General features: G+C 43.9%; 1 protein-coding gene across 1 annotated transcript in view; it reads left to right on the plus strand.

Moving 5' to 3' along the window:
* The first annotated feature begins 6589 nt into the window (after positions 1-6589).
* c6h2orf76 (chromosome 6 C2orf76 homolog) overlaps positions 6590-17423 on the plus strand; it is a 32604-nt gene continuing 21770 nt past the window's right edge. Inside the window, exons 1-2 of the mRNA XM_063052467.1 lie at positions 6590-6647; positions 11233-11400. The gene's annotated coding sequence lies outside the window, so the exon portion shown is untranslated. The remainder of the gene's footprint in view (positions 6648-11232; positions 11401-17423) is intronic.

Raw genomic sequence — 17423 nt, forward strand, 5'->3', positions numbered from 1 at the left:
GCTGCTGGCTGCTCGGACGTCCCGGGACTCCGGGAGCAGTGTCAGGAAGTGCTGGGGCGCCCACGAACCACAAACTGCTCGCTGAGCAAATATCTTCCCTTCTGTCGAAAGCCACCATTACACATGCACCCGAAAGCAAAGAATTACAAAATCAATTCACAATACGGTATAATCCGCTGAGAATTCACCACGATGCATTATTTATCCAATCGTTCAAACAATTTTGGATTCCACAGAAAATCTCAGTGCTTATCCGTGACCGAATTCTACAATGTTAATTCAATCTTATTTAATCCCGATGTAAGGTCACGGCCGGAATCATCCACCATCTTAGTGCCTACACATATGCGACTCGACTCGCGGAATTTCACATGAGTTTTTGCTTCAAAATGTCTCGGGTGTCTTGAGTTATCTCACATAGATCATCGTTGGCATGATCTAGTTTCATTGCATTGTAGCCCACACTGCATCATCCCCGGCACCGCTTTGAAATTTCCTCTGCAGAGCAAGAATCTCTTTAATTCATGTTAATTTTTCGGGATATAAACTGTGAAGGCATTTACTTTTGTAAGACATCTCGGTTATCTGAGCACTCGGAGCAGAGTTAGTTGTTAGGGAGTGTCACGCTAAACATTGGAGAGTGGGGGGCGGGGGATTGTTATTTTTTCTCTGTTATTTTCTGTGGGGAGAAGGTGGGGATTTGGGGGTCTGCGAGTTTTGTCTATTTTCTTTTTCCATAAGATAATAAGACATAGGAGCAGAATTAGGCCATCTGGCCCATCAAATCTGCTCTGCCATTAAATCATGGTGGATCCTTTGCTAACTCCAGTTTCCCTGTAACCTTTGATACCATGTCCAATCAAGAACCTACCAATCTCTGCCTTAAATACACCCAACGACCTGGCCTCCACAGCTGCATGTGGCAACAAATTCACCACCCTTTGGCTAAAGAAATTTCTCTGCATCTGTTTTGAAAGGGTGCCCCTCTATCCTGAGGCTGTGCCCTCTTGTCTTAAACTTTCCTACATCTTCTCTGTCTAGGCCTTTCAACATTCAAAAAGTTTCAATGAGATTGCCCCCCCCATCCTTCTGAATTCTAGCCAGTACAGACCCAGAACCATCAAATGTTCCTCGTATGATAACCCTTTCATTCCTGGAATCTTCCTTGTGAACCTCTTCTGGACCCTCTCCAATGCCAGCACATCTTTTCTAAGATGAGGGGCCCAAAACTGTTCACAAAACTCAAGTTGAGGCCTCATCAGTGCCTGATAAAGCCTCAGCATCACATCCTTACTCTTGTATTCTAGACCTCTTGAAATGAATGCTAACATGGCATTTGCCTTCCTCACCACCAACTCAACCTGTAAGTAAACCTTCAGGGTGTTCTGCACAAGGATTCCCAAGTCCCTCTGCATTTCTGATTTCTGGATTTTCTTCCTGTTTAGAAAATAGTCTGCACATTTACTTCTACTACCAAAGTGCATGACCATGCATTTTCCAACACTATAATTCATTTGCCACTTTCTTGCCCATTGTCCTAATCTGTCTAAGTCCTTATGCATCCCACCTTTTCCCTCAACACTACCTGCCCCTCCACCAATCTTCGTATCATTTACAAACTTGGCAACAAAGCCATCCATCCCATCATCTAAATCATTTATATACAGCATAAAAAGAAGCAGTCCCAACACCGACCCCTGTGGAACATCACTAGTCACTGGCAGCCAATCAGAAAAGGATTCTTTTATTCCCACTCGCTGCCTCCTACCAATCAGCCAATGCTCTACTAGTAACTTTCCTGTAATACCATGGGCTCTTAACTTGGTAAGCAGCCTCATGTGTGGCAGCTTGTCAAAGGCTTTCGGAAAGTCCAAATATACAACATCCACTGCATTTCCCCTCCCCCCATCCTACTTGTAATCTTCTTAAAGAATTCCAACAGGTTCGTCAGGCAGGATTTTCCCTGAAGGAAACCATGCTGACTTTGTACTATCTTGTCCTGTGTCACCAAGTACTCCATCACCTCATCCTTAACAATTGACTCCAACATCTCCCCAACCACTGAGGTCAGGCTAACTGGTCTATAATTTCCTTTCTGCTGCCTTTCTCCTTTCTTAAAGAGTGGAGTAATATTTGCAATTTTCCAGTCCTCTGGCACCATGCCTGACTCCAGTGGTTTTTGAAAGATCATTTCTAATGCTACCTCTTTCAGAACTCTAGGGTGCAGTTCCTCTGGTCCAGGTGACTTATGTACCTTTAGGTCTTTCAGCTATCTGAGCACCACCCCTCCTGTAATATTGAATGCACCCACTTCTCTTCCTTCACACCCTACAACATCAGGCATACTGCTAGTGTCTTCCACAGTGAAGACTGACGCAAATACTCATGTAGTTCATCAGCCATCTTCTTGTCCCCCGTTATTATTTTTCATGCAGGGATAGGGATGTTGATGGCTTTTCTTTAATCAACGCCCATGGTCTTTCTGTATTTCATGACTATCTGGAGAAGACAAATATCAGAGTTGTATTGTAGATGCATACTTTGTAAATAAAATGAAGCATAGAACCTTCAGCAAGCATGATGGAATGGTAACAGCCAAGTCAGGAAGATATGTGACTTGAGGTGGGAGAGTTTGGAGAAGGGGGGCACTTGAGGTGGTAAGGCTCCTTTGCACCTGTTTCTTGTGTCCATGGAGGGAGGAGAATACTGGTGAGTACTGACAAAGTTGCTTGTCTTCTCTTGAGGCCCACCATTGGACATAGTCAATCATGCTTGTTGCGTCCCAGCTGTCTACATGAAACGCAAGCCAGGGCAGTATGATATGGAAAGCAAGCTGTTGCCCATGTAGCCGGCACCTCCTCTCCAAGCTGCTGATGAATCCAAAGGAACAGTAGAGACTGATACAGTTTGGCAAAAGTGGCATTGCAGGAATTGCCAGTCAGCGTTGAACTGAACGCAGGACTGCCTTCTGGGCTCTGGTTCTGGACTTTTCCCAAGGGTTTACTTCTGAAGTCTTCCCCGTGGTAGAGCTACAAATCAGTGAAATTTTGAGTTCAGAGTTTTCCTCCTTGATGAGCTGCCAACCATGACTGACCAGCCCCATCTGTCTGAAGCGACCGGTTTTAAGGCGTCAGCAACCCACCTTTGTCACTTCTCCTGTCGGTAGAAATGGTTCTGCTTGGCTTACTAGCTAAACCACATGTGAAGACCCCGAGCTGGACTTGGTTGTCAAAGGGTATTTGAGACACACATCATTGGGTGCTTTTAATAAATTGTGGGAGATTATTTCCACTACCACCCCCAGCTAGTTGAATAATATAATTAAATTATTTTAAATTATGAAGCTTTGAAAGGGTAAACGTGATTGTTCATATCAGCTCGCAATTAAATACTCCAATACAGGAAAAGAAGATCATTTAGTGTTTAGGACAGATGATAACATTTAGACAGCTGCTTTGTCCAGTGTGGTGTTGAGACTCTTGAGAGATGTTGGCACTGTATTTATCTAAGTAAGTGTAAAATATCTCATCATGTTCATGGTTTATGCCTTGTACAAAAAAAATCCCAAATGCTTTAGGATTCAGAGTGTGTAATTTCTCACAGAATACCTAGCTTCAAACCTACTCTTGTAGATTGGAATGGCAATTATGGCATTTGGTCCAGATGAGTTTCAGCCCACTGATGACACTTAAGATATTGCCTTGGGTGTTGGAGAGGGAGGTGGTGTGGTAAGTTGTTGTAACTTGATTGGATATCAAGGGTAGGTGGTTAGACCCTCAATTGTTGGAGATGATCATTGCCTGATATCTCAGTGACAGTAACACCGTTTGCTGTTTATAAGCCGATTCCTGAATGTTGTTATTGTTCATGCATGGGCTGCTTCATTATCTGAAGTTTCAAATGGAATTGAACATTGCATAATCTCACCTCTGATATTAGAATCCTCCACGAGAACCACAACATTGTGGTATGGGGACTTGTGTGCCTCAGTAACCCAGAAAGCTATGTTGGCTGGAGTCAGGGCTTTATGCTTTGGTGCTTGGTAGGGTCACACGTACCAAAGAGGTCAAAGGATAGAGGGCAGCCTAAGAGTGGTCCACCCATTCTCTAGGTTCTGGGGTTCAGCTCAGGGCTAACAACCCTAACTGGTAAAACAAAATTGTTACGGAAACAACAATGAAGAATCCCTCTACATCTGATTGTGACGGCGTTCCTGAATCTCCAGGTGCGACTGCAAGACTGACAGTAGTGAAAACTGAGAGGAAGCTACTGACATGAAGGAAGCCCTGAACACCACCAGAGGTAGAGGCCCTTCATTGCTGCCCTAAATACCAGCTGCATAATGGGTCGTAAGTAAGTAAGGTATTATAATAGGGAAGCTTAAGGTACATAACTAGGTCTATGATATTATTGACCAATAGGACTGCTGCAGTGATGTTTTGTAGCTGGCGATCTTGACCTCTAACAACCACAGCCATTTTCCTCCAACCACTGGAGTGTTTTCCCTTGATGCGCATAGGTATTAATTTCAGCATAGTGCCTTGTTGCCATTGTTAAATAAGTATTTCTTTGATGTCAGGACTGTCATTCTCATCTCACTCTGGAATTCAAATATTTGGTTCACATTTGCATTATATCTGTAATAAGGTCTGAAGACTATTGGTCCTGGCAAAACCCAATTTGGTGAGAGGGTTAGTGATGAATAAATGCCATTTGAAAGCTCTGTTGATGAGAGTATCCATCACTTTGCAAATGATTGACTAAAGTCTGATTGGACAGTAATTGATTGGATTGGATTTGTCCTGCTTTTTGTTAATGAGGCAAACCTGCTTGCTAGATCCAAACATTATGTTGCAATGTACTGAAATAGCTAAAAAGGACAGATAATTTGGAATCAGAATCAGGTTTAATGTCACTGGCATATGTTGTGAAATTTGTTGTCTTTGTGGCAGCAGTACAATGCAATATATAATAGAAAAATGTGAATTACAGTAAGATACATCTATGAGTTCAGTTAAATAAGTAGTGCAAAATTAAAAATAAAAAAGTAGCAAGGTAGTGTTCATGGGTTCAATGTCCATTCAGAAATCAATGGCAGAGGGTTCCTGAATTGTTGAGTGTGTGCCTTCAGGCTCCTGTACCTCCTTCTTGACAGCAGCAATGAGAACAAGGCATGATCTAGTTGATGAGGTCCCCTAATCTGAGGAAAGACATTCTTGCCATAGAGGGAGTACAAAGAAGGTTCACCAGATTGACTCCTGGGATGGCAGGACTTTCATATGATGAAAGACTGGATCGACTAGGCTTATAATCGCTGGAATTTAGAAGCTTGAGGGGGGATTTTATTGAAACGAATAAAATCCTGAAAGGATTGGACAGGCTAGATGCAGGAAGATTGTTCCCAATGTTGGGGGGAGTCCAGAACGAGGGATCACAGTTTGAGGATAAAAGGGAAGCCTTTTAGGACCGAGATGAGGAAAAACTTCTTCACACAGAGAGTGGTGAATCTGTGGAATTCTCCGCCACAGGAAACAGTTGAGGCCAGTTCATTGGCTGTATTTAAGAGGGAATTAGATATGGCCCTTGTGGCTAAAGGGATCAGGGGTATGGAGAGAAGGCAGGTACAGGGTTCTGAGTTGGATGATCAGCCATGATCATACTGAATGGCGGTGCAGGCTCAAAGGGTCAAATGGCCTACTTCTGCACCTATTTTCTGTTCCTATAATTATGGATGCCACCTTTTTGAGGCAGCATTCCTTGAAGAAGTCCTATATACCACAGAGGCTAGTGCCCATGATTCTGGAGTTCATGCCCAGCTTGGTGTTGTATGCTCCCATGGCATTTGCTGTATTTGGTGCTCCCAACCATTTCTTGCTATCACATGGAGTGAATTTATTTAGTGGTAACTGGTGATCTCTGTGTTGGCAAACATCTCTGCAGGAACCTGAAATGAATTAACTATTCTGGCTGAATATGCTTTGGCCTTTCTTTAACACAAATGCTAAACCCAGCTATTGTAGAAATGAGGGCTATTCTTGGATCCTGCTCCTCCTGTTGGCTGTTCAATAATCCACTACTATTCACGACTGAATGTGGTATGATCTAAGAGCTTTGATCTGATCAACTGGGTGTGAGATAACCCAGCTCTATCCCATTTATTTTTGGTTGTAGATTTAACAAATATTGTCAAAAGACAGCATTAAATTAGAGTTATTCTATCGGCAATGAACAGGTTTTTATGTCTTTGCACTGCACTGCCGCTGGAAAACAACAAACTTTATGCCATACGTCAGTGATGAGAATTAGGATTCTGCACACGACAGTCTCGAACCGCCGGAGCTGAACTTAAAACACATACTTTCGATATCTGTGAGAATTAAATGAAGTAAGTAGAATTACAGGGTAAAAATACGTCGTTACGCTTCATTAAAGATAAATTTCACCCGCATTATTAGCGCTCAGCTCCGGCCGAAGGATCGCGGTCGAACTCCGAGGAATCTCGCGGGATTTGAGAGGAGAGCGAAATGCGCAAGCGCAGAGTGCGGGTGACTATTGACAGTCAGGCTGGGTGGGCGGCGGCGGGTTTTCTCCGGTGTGTGGTGGAGCGGTGCCTCAGCAGTCTCAGAGTCTGTAGTGTGGAGTCTCAGGTGGGTCAGCGCTTCGTTTGGTATTCTGCTGAGGCCGGTTGTGCCCCGGAAGACCCATCTCGGGTAGCGTAAGGGACAGAGTACAGGAGGCTCTGGGGGCAGAGAAAGTGCCGCTGAGACAGGAAGCAGCTTGGTTCTGGGCACACAAATACAAGGCTCATTTGATATGATTGAAAGTGTGTTTTCTTCAGCAGTGTTGGATAAACTATGAGGCCTGTTTCCTGATGAAGGCTCTCAGCACGAAACGTCGACTGTTTATCATTTCCATAGATATTGCCTGATCTACTGAGTTCCTCCAGCATTTTGTGTGTGTGTGTGTTGCTTTGGATTTCCAGCATCTGCAGAATCTCTTGCGTTTAATCACTTCCATTGATGCTGTCTGACCTGCTGAGTTCCTCCAGCATTTTGTGTGTGCTGCTCTGGATTTCATAGTCATACTTTATTGATCCCGGGGGAAATTGGTTTTCATTACAGTTGCACCATAAATAATAAATACTAATAAAACCATAAATAGGTAAATAGTAATATGTAAATTATGCCAGTAAATTATGAATATTGGCTCAGGGTGTCTGACCCTCCAAGGGAGGAGTTGTAAAGTTTGAAGGTCAGACAGCATCTGCATAATCACTTGTGGAATGTGGTGGGTGCTGAGTAGGTAGAGACCAAAGCGTTGAATTTGTAGTAGTTTGGAACATGTTCTGAATGCATCCCGTGAACATTTTCCTGGATTTGTTTTCTATGGAATAAATATTCTTGAATTGAGTTCAAGAATGTTATTTATTTTGGAAACATAGTCATCATGTTGAAATGCCTAAATGCTGAAGTTTCCAAAAAATTACACAAAAAAAATTAATTAAGAGTTGAGCAATGTGATCAATTAATAATTATTTCCTATTGAGAAATAAAGCTCTGAGTGAAGGATCCCTCTGTAGATAATTAAAGAACTGAAGCACAATGTGTGAACAATATGGATTTGTAATGTTGACTGTAGGAAGCCTGGAAATTAGAAGCTTTAAGAATTGTGATGACTACAAAATTTAGAGAAAGATACTTTAAAGATGCAGGAAAATGTAGACTGCAATATTAAAAATGAGAACCTCAATTGAATTTTATAGAAAGAGAAAGTGGTGGAAGAAATGAAAATGAGCAAAAAATGGCAAGGAAGGTTTAAAAAAAACTTGGATTCAATTGATGTATAAGAAACAGTGGGAAATAAAGGTTTTAGTGAGTGATTAAATCACAAATGAGAAAATCTGCAGATGCTGGAAATCCAAGTAATGCACACAAAATGCTGGAGTAACACAGCAGGTCAGGCAACATCTATGGAAAAAAGTAGTTGATGTTTTGGACTGAAACCCTTCAGCAGAAATTCGGCAGGAAGGGTCTCATTCTGAAACATCGACTGTACTTTTTTCCATAGATGCTGCCTGGCCTCCAGCATTTTGTGTGTGTTTTTATTGAGTGAGAAGCTTTACTGATACAATATGAAGAAAATAATGGAAACTTTAAGGGTTGGGGGCCAATGAAATCATTGGACTTGATTGTATTCGTTACTAGGATTCTAAAAGAAGTTACTAAAACTTATGCGAACGCGGGGAAATCTGCAGATGCTGGAATTTCAAGCAACACACATAAAAGTTGCTGGTGAACGCAGCAGGCCAGGCAGCATCTCTCGGAAGAGGTACAGTCGATGTTAGTCCTAACGAAGGGTTTCGGCCCGAAACGTCGACTCTACTTCTTCCAAGAGATGCTGCCTGGCCTGCTGTGTTCACCAGCAACTTTTATGTGTGTTACTAGTACTTAAGCAGTTATTCCATAATTTCTGACAAATCTAGCAAAGACAGTGCCTATTACATCCATTTCCTGTCTTCATGTGTTTATATCTGTACATTGTAGGTGTACATTCTTAGTTTTTTGTAGCTCTCTTTGAGATTCACTTTTCTGTTTTGCAGAAGTATTCTGCAATTACATATGCTCATCAGAGATTTAATATCACTGGCATATGTCTTGAAATTTGTTCACTTTACGGCAGCAGTACAATGAAATACACGGTAACTAAATAGAGGGGGAGGAAACCTGAGTTACATTAAGTACTGTATACGTACATCTATTAAATAGTTAAGTTAAAATAAGTTAACTACTTTGTGAAGGGCAGATCGTGTCTAACAAGCCTGATAGAGTTCTTTGAGGAGGTGACGAGGCATATAGATGAGGGTAGTGCAGTGAATGTGATCTACATGGATTTTAGTAAAGCATTTGACAAGGTTCCACGCTGCAGGCTTATTCCGAAAGTCAGAAGGCATGGGATCCAGGGAAGTTTGGCCAGGTGGATTCAGAATTGGCTTGCCTGCAGAAGGCAGAGGGTGGTGGTGGAGGGAGTACATTCAGATTGGAGGATTGTGACTAGTGGTGTCCCACAAGGATCGGTTCTGGGACCTCTACTTTTCGTGATTTTTATTAACGACCTGGATGTGAGGGTAGAAGGGTAGGTTGGCAAGTTTGCAGATGACACAAAGTTTGGTGGTGTTGTGGATAGTGTAGAGTATTGTCGAATATTGCAGAGAGACATTGATAGGATGCAGGAGTTGGCTGAGAAGTGGCAGATGGAGTTCAACCTGGAGAAGTGTGAGGTGGTACACCTTGGAAGGACAAACTCCAAGGCAGAGTACAAAGTAAATGGCAGGATACTTGGTAGTGTGGAGGAGCAGAGGGATCTGGGGGTACATGTCCACAGATCCCTGAAAGTTGCCTCACAGGTGGTTAGGGTAGTTAAGACAGCTTATGGGGTGTTAGCTTTCATAAGTCAAGGGCTAGAGTTTAAGAGTCGTGAGGTAATGATGCAGCTCTATAAAACTCTGGTTAGGCCACTCTTGGAGTACTGTGTCCAGTTCTGGTAGCCTCACTATAGGAAGGATGTGGAAGCATTGGAAAGGGTACAGAGGAGATTTACCAGAATGCTGCCTGGTTCAGAGAGTTTGCATTATGATCAAAGATTAAGGAAGCTAGGGCTTTACTCTTTGGAGAGGAGGATGAGAGGGTACATGATAGAGGTGTACAAGGTAATAAAAGGAATAGTTAAGAGTGGATAGCCAGCACCTCTTCCCCAGGGCACCACTGCTCAATACAAGAGGACATGGCTTTAAGGTAAGGGGTGAGAAGTTCAAGGGGGATATTAGAGGAAGGTTTTTTACTCAGAGAGTGGTTGGTGCGTGGAATGCACTGCCTGAGTCAGTGGTGGAGGCAGATACACTAGTGAAGTTTAAGAGACTGCTAGACAGGTATATGGAGGTGGGGGGTTATATGTGAGGTAAGGTTTAAGGGTCTGCAGAACATTGTGGGACGAAGGGCCTGTACTGTGCTGTACTGTTCTATGTTTTGAGTAGTGCAGAAAACCAGAAATAGGAAAGTAGTGAGGTAGTGTTCATGGATTCAGTGTTCATCTAGAAATTGGATGCCAGAGGGGAAGAATCAGAATCAGGTTTATTATCATTGGCATGTGACGTGAAATTTGTTAACTTAGCAGCAGCAGTTCAATGCAATACATAATACAGAAAAGAAAAATAAATAATAAATTACAGTATAACGGTATGTATATTAAGTAGATTAAGAATGTGCAAAAAATAGAACTACTATATATTAAAGAAGTGAGATAGTGTCCAAGGGTTCAAAGTCTATTTAGGAATTGGATGGCAGAGGGAAAGAAGCTGTTCCTGAATCACTGAATGTGTGCCTTCAGGCTTCTGTATCTCCTACCTGATGGTAACAGTGAGAAAAGGGCATGCCCTGGGTGCTGGAGGTCCTTAATAATGGACACTGCCTTTCTGAGACACCGTTCCCTGATAATTTCCTGGGTACTTTGTAGGCTAATAACCAAGATGGAGCTGACTAGATTTACACCCTCTGCAGCTTCTTTCAGTCCTGTACAGTAGCCCCTCCATACCAGACAGTGATGCAGCCTGTCAGAATGCTCTCCACGGTACATCTATAGAAGTTTTTGAGTGTATTTGCGGACATACCAAGTCTCTTCAAACTCCTAATAAAGTATAGCTGCTGTCTTGCCTTCTTTATAACTACATTGATATGTTGAGACTAGGTTAGGTCCTCAGAGACCTTGACACCCCGGAACTTGAACCTGCTCACTCTCTCCACATCTGATCCCTCTATGAGGATTGGTATGTGTTCCTTCATCTTACCCTTCCTGAAGTCCACATTCGGTTCTTTCGCCTTACTGACGTTGAATGGCAGGTTGTTGCTGTGGCACCACTCCACTAGTTGGCATATCTCACTCCTGTACGCCCTCTCGTCACCACCTGAGATTCTACTAACAATGATTGTATCGTCAGCAAATTTATAGATGGTATTTGAGCTATGCCTAGCCAGACAGTCATGCACACCAGTGTTGATTGTCAGTGAGGAGGATAGGTTATCACCAATCTGCACAGGTTGTGGTCTTCTGTTTCGGAAGTCGAGGATTCAATTGCAGAGGGAGGTCCAGAGGCCCAGGTTCTGCAACTTCTCAGTCAGGATTGTGGGAATGATGGTACTAAATACTGAACTATAGCTGATGCACTGCATCCTGTCACAGGTGTTTGTGTTGTCCAGGTGGTCTAAAGCCGTGTGAAGAGCCCTTGAGATTGCGTCTGTCGTTGACCTATTGTGGCGATAGGCAAATTGCAATGGGTCCAGATCCTTGCTGAGGCAGGAGTTCAGTCTAGTCATGACCAACCTCTCAAAACATTTCATCACTGTTGATGTGAGTACTACTGGGCGATAGTCATTAAAGCAGCTCACGTTATTTTACTTAGGCACTGTTATAATTGTTGCCACAGTACTGTCAATGGAAGAAGCTGTTCCTAAATCGTTGAGTGTGTGCCTTCAGTCTTTTGCACCTCATTCCTGATGGTACCATTGTCCTGGGTGCTGGGGATCCTTAATGATGGGAATCGCTCCCTGAAGATGTCTTGGATACTACTGTGGAGGCTAGTGCCCACGACAGAGCTGACTAATTTTACAAGTTTCTGCAACTTATTTCAATCTTGTTGCATAGCCCACCAACCCCCCACCCCCCCCATACCAGACAGTGATGCAGCCAGTCGCAATGCTCACCACTGTACACTTGTACAGAGTTTATAGTTGACAAAACAAATCTCCTCAAACTCCGAACGAAATATAGTCGCTGTCTTGCCCCCTTTTTGCTGCATCAATATGTTGGGACCAGGTTAGACACTCAGAGATCTTGACACACAGGACATTAAACTTTAGGTACTTTACACTTTTAAAAAATGGACAAGAATGAGAACTAACTTTGTATAAAACATATGGACTATATTTGTAACTTACAAAAATCTCCCCAATTTCTCTGTTAATTAGTGTTTTAATTAAGCTGCCTTGCCTTGCCATGTCTTCAAGTCGATGATGCATTTGAACTTGAGGCTCAGATTATTGTTTAGCTTCTCAGATCTTTACGAGCAGTCTTTAATATTGGACATCACCTTTATGATCTTGATGAGCCATTATTAGCCTTCTAGTCATCTTGCTTTCTGTTCATGAGGTGTTAAGTTAACATGAAGTAGTTATTTGAATTCAATCTGGTTAATTCTTTTGAGGAATTGTAATTATTTCAAAATATGCTTATTTCATTTTCCTTACAAACATTTTGTAAGTATAAAATGCATGCAACATTCCCTCTTTTTTTTAATGGCTACACGGACCAACTGTTGCACGAAGCAGGAAATTTCTACATAGCTTGAGAACTGCGCAGCACTTCAAATGCTATTTTTGTGATTTGCATACTGTGATGAAAAACCAAGTTATCAGAAGATTGATGCTGATGAGAGAGATAAGCGAGACAAATGGAGAAATGTTCAAAATGTTAATGAGAGAGGAGAGAGATAACGAAAAGAGACACAGTTCCGAGTATTGACAGACCGGTTGGTTTGAACCTGAACTGTTTGAAGTTTCATGGACAGACGATACCCCAGCAGGGGGATAAAAGGAACAGGTTCGCTAAGGCACGACACCACGAGATCACGAGGTAACGAGACCCTGGAAAAGCAGTGTGCCCCCACAAGTTGGTGGGAGTTTGAAGGTCTGGTCGCGGGAACCGACCATAGACGCACCGGGTGTAAAGGTACGATTGGCGGGAACCTGGTGTGTGTGTCTGCCCTTGCCTGGGTGCTGGGTTCACCGTGGAAGAATGGTTGTATCTGGAATGGAGGGGTCACAGTCGGTGACCACAGAAGACATTAAAAGGGTTCGCCTGAAAGCTAACTGCGAAGAACAAAGGTCTGTCTGAATCAGATTTGCATATTATCTCTCTCTCCAATGGCACAACAGCGATTACTGCAAACTGTACTAAGCTGAACTGAACTCTGCGTCACTTGAGACGGATCATTTTACCTCTAGACTGCGATAGAGCTTGTTTGATTCCTATTTATCCTAGTTCTGTGTACATGTGTGTATTATCATTGCTAACCTGTTGCATTTGATTAGAGTACTGTGTTACTTATTTCTTTGATAAAACTTTCTTAGTTCCAGTAATCCAGACTCCAACTAAGTTGTCCATTTCTGCTGGTTTGGCAACCCAGTTACGGGGTACGTAACATAAGTGGGGGCTCATCCGGGATTTTGAACGCCAAATTTGGGACTGGGTAAATTGATTGGGTTAAAATTCCCGAAAGAAAGAAAGGGCAAACAGCAGAAATGGAGCTTGAGGAATTTCTAAAGGCGCCAACCTTGGAGGCATTAGAGGATGCCAGGAAATCAGAATTGGCAATTGTGGCCAAACGGTTGAATCTTTTTAAGGGGAAGTCGACAATGAGGAGAGCGGAGATGCACAGAGCTATTGTTGAGCATTATGTATCTAAAAGTGTGTTTCCCCACGGGGAGCTGGAGGTGATATCTATTGGCAAACCTGGTGGAGAAGCAGTACAGCTGCAGATTGAAAAATTGAGACTTGAGCACAAGTTCTGGGTAAAACAGCTGGAAAAAGAAGAGGGACAGGCAGTTAGAACGAGAGGCGAGAGAGAAACAGAGGGAAAGGGAATTTGAGCTGGAGAAGTTAAAGATGACGCTAGCACAGGGGCCAATGCCGAACCAAGGTGGAGGGTTCAGGGCAACCCAGGAGGTTAGGCTGGTTCCCCCATTTGAGGAGGCCGATGTTGATCAGTACTTTCTCCATTTTGAAAAAGTTGCTGCAAGTCAGGACTGGCCGAGGGATAAGTGGGCTGTTTTGCTTCAGAGCATACTTAAAGGAAAAGCCCAGCAAGCTTACTCGGCCTTGTCCGCAGAAGATGCCCGGAGGTATGATGTGGTGAAAGAGGCCATACTCAGGATTTATGAGTTGGTCCTGGAGGCATACCGGCAGAGGTTCCGGAATGCGAGGAAGCAGTGGGGCCGCACGTATTTAGAGTTTGCCTGTGAAATGCAGAAGTATTGTGAGCGTTGGTGCACCTCGAAATGGGTCAATGGGGATTATGACAGACTGCTACAGCTAATACTGATTGAACAGTTTAAAGGTTGTGTCCCTGAAGGTATGAGACCCTACCTAGATGAGAAAGAGGCAGACACCTTAGCCGCAACTGCTAAGTTAGTGGATGAGTACGCGTTGACACATAAAGTGAAGTTTACCCCGAGTAAAAGCTACACAAGGGTAGTCGAGAGGGCAGAGAGAGTTTGCTGGAAAAGCCAGAAAGTAAGCCAGGCACTAGTGAGAAGGATAAGGAAGACAGGAAGCAGTTTGGTAGGAAATCTCCTGGGGTCGTATGCTATAATTTTGGGAAAGCCGGTCACTTTGCGTCCAGGTGCTTCGCCCCAAAGGAGGAGACGGGGAAAGGAAAAACGACTCCGACTGGCTGTATTGAGCCGGCAAACAAACCGCTAGGGGAGAAGAGGTCTGATAAAGTTCAGGAAGGGCACGAGAGGTTTATCTCGGCCGGATCGGTGTCGGTGAAGGAGGGGTGAAACCCAGTTCCAGTGCGGATCTGGAGAGACACTGGAGCTTGTCAGTCATTGATATTGAAGAGTGTGTTAGACTTTAGTTCAGAGACCCAGACTGGGGAGGTCAGGGTGATAAAAGGCATTGGGAAAGGGACTGAAGCAGTACCTTTGCACCAGATACACCTAAAAAGCGACTTGGTCTCCGGACCAGTCACGATCGGGGTGAGGCCCGAACTACCGATGGAAGACGTGGAAGTCTTACTCGGTAATGACCTCGCCGGTGGAGAGGTGTACCCAGCAGTAAGATTGACAAGCCAGCCTGCCAGGATTGAGGCCCCGCCCATGGACTCACAGGTTTATCCCGTTTGCGCAGTGACTCGGCGCATGTTCAGAAAGGCTGCCGAAGTGAATATAGATTTAGCTGAGACGTTTTTACCAGCCTTGTACCAGGAGGGGTTAGAAAGTGAAAAGAAGGGGCGTAGTGAAACAGACGTTGAGGTAAACTTATCATTAGCAAGGAAGGAATTTATACAGGCACAGAAGCGAGACGAGGAGCTGATGGTTTTGACGGAGACAGCTCTCTCCGAAGCAGAATTAAAAAGGGAGCCAGTGGGCTATTATGTGAAGGAGGGAGTACTAAGGAGGAAATGGAGACCAAGTACCATGCCCGCAGATGAGGAATGGGGGGTGGTGCCGAAAATTTATGGGGATGAGATTTTTAACCTGGCCCACAAGATACCCCTCGGTGGACATTTTGGGGTGAGGAAAACAGTCGATAGAATCATGAAAGAGTTTTACTGGCCGCACAGGAGGAAGGATGCTATTGACTATTGTAGACGAGAGCTAACACAATTACAGGCTATTGATATGCTAACAGCTTGCCATGATAGGCGAACAGACCTGTTGGTGTTATCACGAAAATTAATGAGGCTAGGGTGCCACCTGATAAGGGGAAAACCCATTTCGAAAAGATAAGTATGGTACCGACCAGGTGGGAGAACTCTATTGTTTTGGCCAACTTTGCTGATGAGTTCTCTCACTTAACACCCGAACAAAGCGAGCTGCCGATAAAGCTAACTAACCGGCACACACACGGATGTCCGGATGTCCCGAGGCGATGCAAAGAGCCGGTACATGGTGTTGTTGTCACATCAGGTCAGCCTCGTAAGCAACATCCCTATAGGATGAACTTGGAGAAGGGCAAGCTAGTGGAGAAAGAAATTGAGCACATGCTAGCCACAGATATTATTAGGCCATCCAAATCGGAATGGGCGTCCCCCTGTGTGGTTGTCCCAAAAGTCGATGGGAGCATCTGATTCTGTACAGATTACAGAAAAGTGAATGCCATCACAAAAACTGATGCTTACCCCATTCCCAAGGGTAGACGATTGTATCGATAAAGTGGGGAGAGCTAAGTACATCACAAAGATCGATTTGCTGAAGGGGTACTGGTGTGTTCCTTTAACCGACCGGGCTAGAGAAATCTCAGCATTTGTCACCCCCTCCGGTTTATACGAGTATAATGTTTTGCCTTTTGGCATGAAAAATGCCCCAGGGACCTTCCAGAGGATGATTAATTCAGTGATGAAGGGATTAAGGAACACAGAAGTGTATATTGATGATTTAGTGGTCTGGAGTGACACGTGGGAGGAGCACATTGTGGCAATAGAGGAGCTGTTTAAATGGCTGTCTGAAGCCAACCTGACAGTAAACCTCGCAAAAAGTGCGTTCGGCCACGCGAAGGTCACTTATCTGGGATTTGTGGTAGGACAGGGGCAGCTGGCTCCGATGCAGGGTAAGGTGTGGGCTATCTCGGAGGTCCCCACCCCAACAGACAAGAGAGCCCTGAGAAGGTTCTTGGGGATGGTGGGGTACTATAGGAAGTTTTGCAAAAACTTTGCGGATATTACCCTCTGTCTTACTAAGCTCTTGCCAAAGAATGCGAAGTTTGTGTGGAATGACCTTTGTCAACAAGCCTTCGAGAGTCTGAAGACGATTCTGTGTCACCATCCTGTGCTGAATGCGCCTGACTTTTCAAAACCCTTCTCCCTAGCAACAGATGCTAGCGATGAAGCAGCCGGGGCGGTGCTGTTGCAGACAGACAAAGAGGGGGTTGATCACCCAGTCGCTTATTTTTCTAAGAAATTTAATATCCATCAGAGAAATTGTTCCGCTGTGGAGAAAGAGTTACTGGCCATCATACTAGCATTACAACATTTTGAGGTTTATATTTGCCCGGCACAGAAACCACTGATCATTTACACTGATCACAACCCATTAGTGTTTTTGGCCACTATGAAGGATAAGAACAAAAAGTTGCTAAATTGGAGCCTGGTCTTACAGGAATTTGATATCAAAATAAAACATATAAAAGGAACGGAAAATGTGATTGCTGACTGTCTGTCAAGGTGTTGACAACTTGAAGTTCTCTGTATTAGCCGAATAGCTGATGACCCTGTATATTAGTGTGTATCTAATAATGTATTCATGCCTGTAATTTTTACCCCGGTAAAAATCCTTTGAAGGGTAGGGGTGTGACGAAAAACCAAGTTATCAGAAGAGTGATGCTGATAAGAGAGATGAGCGAGACAAATGGAGAAATGAGAGAGATAACGAAAAGAGACACAGTTCCGAGTATTGACAGACCGGTTGCTTTGAACCTGAACTGTTTGAAGTTTGATGGACAGGCGATATCCCAGCAGGGGGATAAAAGGAACAGGTTCGCTAAGGCACGACATCACGAGATAACGAGACCCTGGAAAAGCGGTGTGCCCCCACAAGTTAGTGGGAGTTTGGAGGTCTGGTCGCGGGAACCGACCATAGACGCACAGGGTGTGA

The sequence above is a fragment of the Mobula hypostoma genome, chromosome 6 (genome assembly GCF_963921235.1).
Source record: "Mobula hypostoma chromosome 6, sMobHyp1.1, whole genome shotgun sequence".
Lineage (NCBI taxonomy): Eukaryota > Metazoa > Chordata > Chondrichthyes > Myliobatiformes > Myliobatidae > Mobula > Mobula hypostoma.